Genomic DNA, 5,589 nt, shown 5'->3' on the forward strand with positions numbered 1-5,589 from the left:
GTGTTTTTTATTGCCGGGGTTGTGTTTTGTTTGTGGGAAGTGGGATTGGTGGCTTGTGTTGGGAGGGGGTTTGGGGTGGGGAGGGTTGGTGGGTTTGGATGGGGGTGCAGTTTTTGGGGGCGTGTTTGTTTGGGTGGGGCAGTTGGGATGGGTGTGGGGAGGAGGGTTGTTTGGGCAGGAGGGGTTTAGGGCGGATTGGGGTGGGTATGGTTTGTGTGGGTTGGTGGAGCCGAGTAGGTTTGGTGGTTGGTTGGGGGGGTGTTTGCTGGGTTTAGGTGAGGGTGGGGGTGAGTAGAGTGATGAGTTGGGGGTAGAGGAAGTGTAGGGCGATGATGAGGAAGCTGAGAGGAGGGAGTGGTATGCGAGTTGGGGGAGCTGGTTTGGGCAGGTCGGTGTTTTAATATGTTTGTTTAGCCTGAGAATGTGTTTTTGTTTGATAGGGCATGTGTTTTGTGTAGCGGTGTGTCCGGGTGTGTTGCAGTGAATGCAGTATTACTGTTGTCGACATTCGATCTATTGTGTGAGTGTCCGACCCGCATTTGGGGCATAGCATGGGGAGTTTACAGTGGACGACATACATATTTTTTCCCTCTGTTTTATATGATAGCATTTGTGTTAAATTAACAAGCATTTTTTCCAATTGATCTTATTCCGATTTTACTTGTCATGTGACCATAATGGCGGCCTGCTTCATGTCATTGACAATGTAAACTGGATAAACTCACTGTCATTGCTGATTGGTCTCTGTTACTCCCAAGCTACATAAAACAATGAACAACTTATCAGGGCTGGCCTCCAGTTGTCAGTGTATTGTCAACTGCATGCTGCCAGCGAGCTGAAAGTAGGATGTTTGTTTGACTGGAGACTGACACGTGCCCCTCATGTCGGATTATGTGGTGATCGCTAATTTAGTTATCCGGTCTCTTTTGTTAAGGAATTTACTTCCAGGGATTGTGAAAAAACCTTTAGTTAAGCGGTATTGTTTACTTATCCGAAGTTTAGTTAACCGGACCCTAATAATGATAATTAATGAAGAAATTTGCGGGACCAAAGAATAGTGTTTACTTATCCGGTATGTTTAGTTAAGCGGTCTTTACTTAGCGGTTTCACTGTATATATAAATAAATATACAGTCCCGATATGACATAGGTGGCCACTTATAACGCTCTTCAGGTTCCAACTATATCTACATATTTTACTCTCGTACACGTATTCAGTATTGTAAAATTGACAATGATTCTATTCATGGTAACATCAGCTTTAACATCTGGAACATTTTGTTTAATGCAAAAGTCGCTGTGGCTGAACGGGTTAGGCGACTGACTTTTGTGTGGCTGGCGATTAGGTGCCTGAGGGTGTGGTTCGAACTTACTATAATCTGTAACAGATGTCACATTTAATCACTTTCTAAATGGCATTGTGTAATCAATTAAGTGTTTTAGCCGAGTATCAAAACCAGGCTAGCAGAAGAAAAAGGATTTATTCCCCACATTGTATTTGTTTTGACATTTGAATTAGAAAGACGATCTGTTGTTCTGCGCATGATGTTTCTCTCTCGCCGTCTTCTCATCATTCCCTGTCATGCAAGTACAGCTCCTCCCATTTTCTTTCTCAACAATAGTGATAAACCCCCGTCAAAACCAGCCGGCGGCCGAAGATCCCACGTTGATCTTGATAACCTTCGTAAGCCTCCAATCTTTGCTGTGTGTCATATAAAAGCATTATCAAATTTTGTAAAAATACTTTTACATAATTACACATCATGCATTATCAGAAATGTCTTAGCCATAAAAGCATGTTAAATTAAGTACACTCCGAAAGAAATGGTAATATTTATCTAACAGTGAATAATACACCACAGATTAGATATAATCGATTTAGATTAATGAAGGCAAATTATGGATGATGGATGTTTTGATCATAACAGAATAAGACGTCGACATACATATAAGTATCTTCCCTTAACAGATTATATATGATACAAAATAGAATTTAAGAGTCGCTATATAACATATTCACTACTTTTATACATTAGGAGTAATTAAAACTGGTTAATAAAATGGAACATTTAATGACATCGGCATGGTGAATGTCCAAAAGTTCCACCAGTTGAGAAATGTGAATCAAAAGTATTTCTGTTTGCTGCTTAGGACCAGTCAGTTCCTATTCGTAACGCCAATGTGTGATTTTACATCAAACTGTAATTCTGATTGTGTAGTGAATTTAATTAGACGTGGATGTCCAGCTTTGGCACAGACACATGATGCTCGGTTGTTTTATTATCGCTTTCGTCTTTCTTGTGTCCACACTTCCTAGATTTTAGTGTTCACCCCGCTAGTGCATGCTCATGTCGCACTACATGTACAGTGACGAGGAAGGACGAAAAATCTATGCCGAGTGAATTGAACTTTGTGAACTCACGAGGGACAGATAATCCGGTCCTTCCTCGACGCAGTACATTTAGTTTATTGCTTTTATGAACCATCGTCAAATTAAAACATGAGAGGCTAAAACGATCTTAACACAAATCCTTTATGTGAAAGGCGAAAGCGTATTTTGCCATTTTTCTAAGCGCGTGAAATAGCAAAATTTCGAGGAATGTCAGCTGAGCACAGAGCAACTACAAAGTGATTCTAGGATAGTCAAATTGATCAATTGGAACGCATTGATTTCTAAGAATATGAGAAACAGTTTTCCAATTTAAGGATTCAGCATTAATTTGGTATCAAAATTAAATGTTTGGAAGTAAAGGATACAGGGTATCTGGTAAGTAGTCAGACATGTTAAAATTGTTCACTGGCCAATTTAGCCATTGCCATTGCACCAGGTTAGATTGTTTGAAAAAATGCTGAAAAATTAGCAAGTACACAAAATTACACAACGTCAACCAAACGTAATGGCACAAGCTGATTAGAGAAGTGGAACTGATTGACAGATGATGTAAATACTGGTAGTGGAAGGGTTAGACAGATGATGACAGAATACTGGTAGTGGAAGGGTTAGACAGATGATGACAGAATACTGGTAGTGGAAGGGCTAGACAGATGATGATAGAATACTGGTAGTGGAAGGGCTAGACAGATGATGACAAAATACTAGTAGTGGAAGGGCTAGACAGATGATGACAGAATACTGGTAGTGGCAGGGTTAGACAGATGATGACAGAATACTGGTAGTGGAAGGGCTAGACAGATGATGACAGAATACTGGTAGTGGAAGGGCTAGACAGATGATGACAGAATACTGGTAGTGGAAGGGTTGACAGATGATGACAGAATACTGGTAGTGGAAGGGCTAGACAGATGATGACAGAATACTGGTAGTGGAAGGGCTAGACAGATGATGACAGAATACTGGTAGTGGAAGGGGTTGACAGAATACTGGTAGTGGAAGGGTTTGACAGATGATTTGAAATACAGGTACCGGAAGGGTTAGAGACGGTTTGGAAGACTGGTAGTGGAAGGGCGAGACAGGTGATTCGTAATACATAAAGTGGAAGGGTTAACGGTAGTGGCAGGGCTAGACAGATGTTTGGGGATACTGGGAGTGGAAGCGCTTGAGAAATGTTTGATAGTGGCTGTGGAAATCTTAAACAGATGGTTGGGAATTCTATCAGAGGATGGGCCAATCCGACGATTGGGAAGGGGTGAACGATGCTAGCCTTATTAGCCAGATTTTCAGTGTCGCTTACCAGGCCGTTCCGTTCTGCCATGTCTCCTTCGTGCAGTGACAGATTGAGCGGTCAACAGGCCGACTGAAATTGAACAATATCAAGCCTATAAGCGATACTAAATACTGCAGTTCAATACTAAACGCCTGTGTCACGGCCGCTTGTGTCAGTCACGTTAAGTTCGAATCCCCACATGGGCACAATGTGTGAAGCCCATTTCTGGTGTCCCCGCCGTGATGTTGCTGGAATATTGCTAAAAGCGGCGTAAAACCAAACTCAGTCAGTCAGTCAGTCAGTCAGTCACGTTACACCCAAATACACCTAATATACTACTGCCTTAAAGTTACCATGCACGTGTTGAGAACGCATGAAAAACGTATGTGATACGCGTGCTAACGGGGTTGCACACGAAGTGATCATCCATTGAACATGCGTGTGCCACGGATGTTGGGCTTGGCTGTAAATGCAGCAATAGTGCCCTAGTGTTTCCGGAGCACCTTGCGGTCGTTTCACTCTGTGAAACAAGAGAAAGGGGGACGCCTTGGAGTATTAAAGTCTCTGTGTCTGAGTGGGGTTGACATTTTAAAGGGCAAGTTTACACGAAAATATACCATTTTGACTTCATTTTGTCAACAATAAAAGCATTTTTCTAGTGGGTTCAAAGCCAAAAGAGTATAGATATCATGAGTAACAAATTTAGTTTCTACATTATATCGATTCAAAGCTCTATTTTACACATATTTTCATGCTATTAATTTCACTATGTATTTCTCTGGCATTGGAACTAGGCACGAGACCAATCTGAATCATTTGGGACCAATTACGTCATAATCTAAGGGGTAACTCTGACCTTTTTAGCCTGAAAGCAAAAGCTTCATAATGGCATAACATTTCAACACGTCAGCGTATTTCAACTTTCAACATTTCAGTGTATAGCTTCTAACATTGATAGTAATTACATGTAATTCTAAAATTCCCTATGATTTCACACAGGAAAAGGAGTTATTTTTCGTGTACACTTCCCCTTTATCTTGCGGCATGGAATCATCATTGGCTGGCACTAAACAGAGAGTATATACACCTACGAGAGATGAGATATAAGGCATGTAAAACCACCGTGATCATGATCAACAGTATGAAATTGATTTTTGTTAAATCAGTTGCCTCCTTCAGTTGTTCGGTTTGGACCCTATGACATAATTTCTATTGTCATGACATGCTCAAATCTGCTGCAAAGGCCAACAGACTAAATCAAATAGATGCGTATCGCACAATGATACCACTGTACTAGACACTGCACTGTACACATATATACAAAAGTCTTAGTACTTACCCAGAACCATCACAAGAAACAACTTCATGTTTGTCAACGAGATGTCGCAAACCAAATCTACAATCCGGCTGGAAGTGATTGCTGTGTAACAACCTCGCACTAAATATCCATTCCAGTTACAGAGGATGTTTGAATGGTAGCAGCTTTAATTCGTATAAAGGAGATTTATTTTCATATTATTTTTTCCATAATGGAAACTGTATTCGGATTTCTTAATAAACTGATTCACACTTTATCATGTTACATGTTATTACACTGTATAATAAGGTTGAGTGAGACATCGGCTTGTCAACTCACAATTCTACCATGGCTACATGAAATGCTCGAATTTGATTGGTCAAGCCATAAAATCAGACGGTATCAATTTGGACTGAAAATGCGTCTGATTTCACGGCGCTTCACTGCGCACGTATACAACACTGCCGCACTACTTCAGCTTGGCGACCAACATGACTAATATCAACACAACAGACATGATGGAAATGCTGATGAAACATTTATTAAAACTCGAAAAATACAATTATACGATTTCTCCTCCACGATTATTAGGGAACCTCACTATCATAATTATTACCTTCTATTATAA

At 40.6% G+C, this 5,589-nt stretch overlaps 1 long non-coding RNA gene across 1 annotated transcript; it reads right to left on the minus strand.

Moving 5' to 3' along the window:
• Positions 1-1,607: 1,607 nt before the first annotated feature.
• LOC124269569 lies at positions 1,608-5,108 on the minus strand. Its single transcript, XR_006896541.1, has 3 exons — positions 5,004-5,108; positions 3,692-3,754; positions 1,608-1,701 (listed from the first exon to the last, which is right to left on the minus strand). It is a non-coding gene; the product is annotated as an uncharacterized LOC124269569 (long non-coding RNA).
• Positions 5,109-5,589: the final 481 nt, after the last annotated feature.

This window comes from Haliotis rubra, unplaced genomic scaffold, assembly GCF_003918875.1.
Source record: "Haliotis rubra isolate DU_JTF1 unplaced genomic scaffold, ASM391887v1 Scf1457, whole genome shotgun sequence".
NCBI classification, from domain to species: Eukaryota; Metazoa; Mollusca; class Gastropoda; order Lepetellida; family Haliotidae; genus Haliotis; species Haliotis rubra.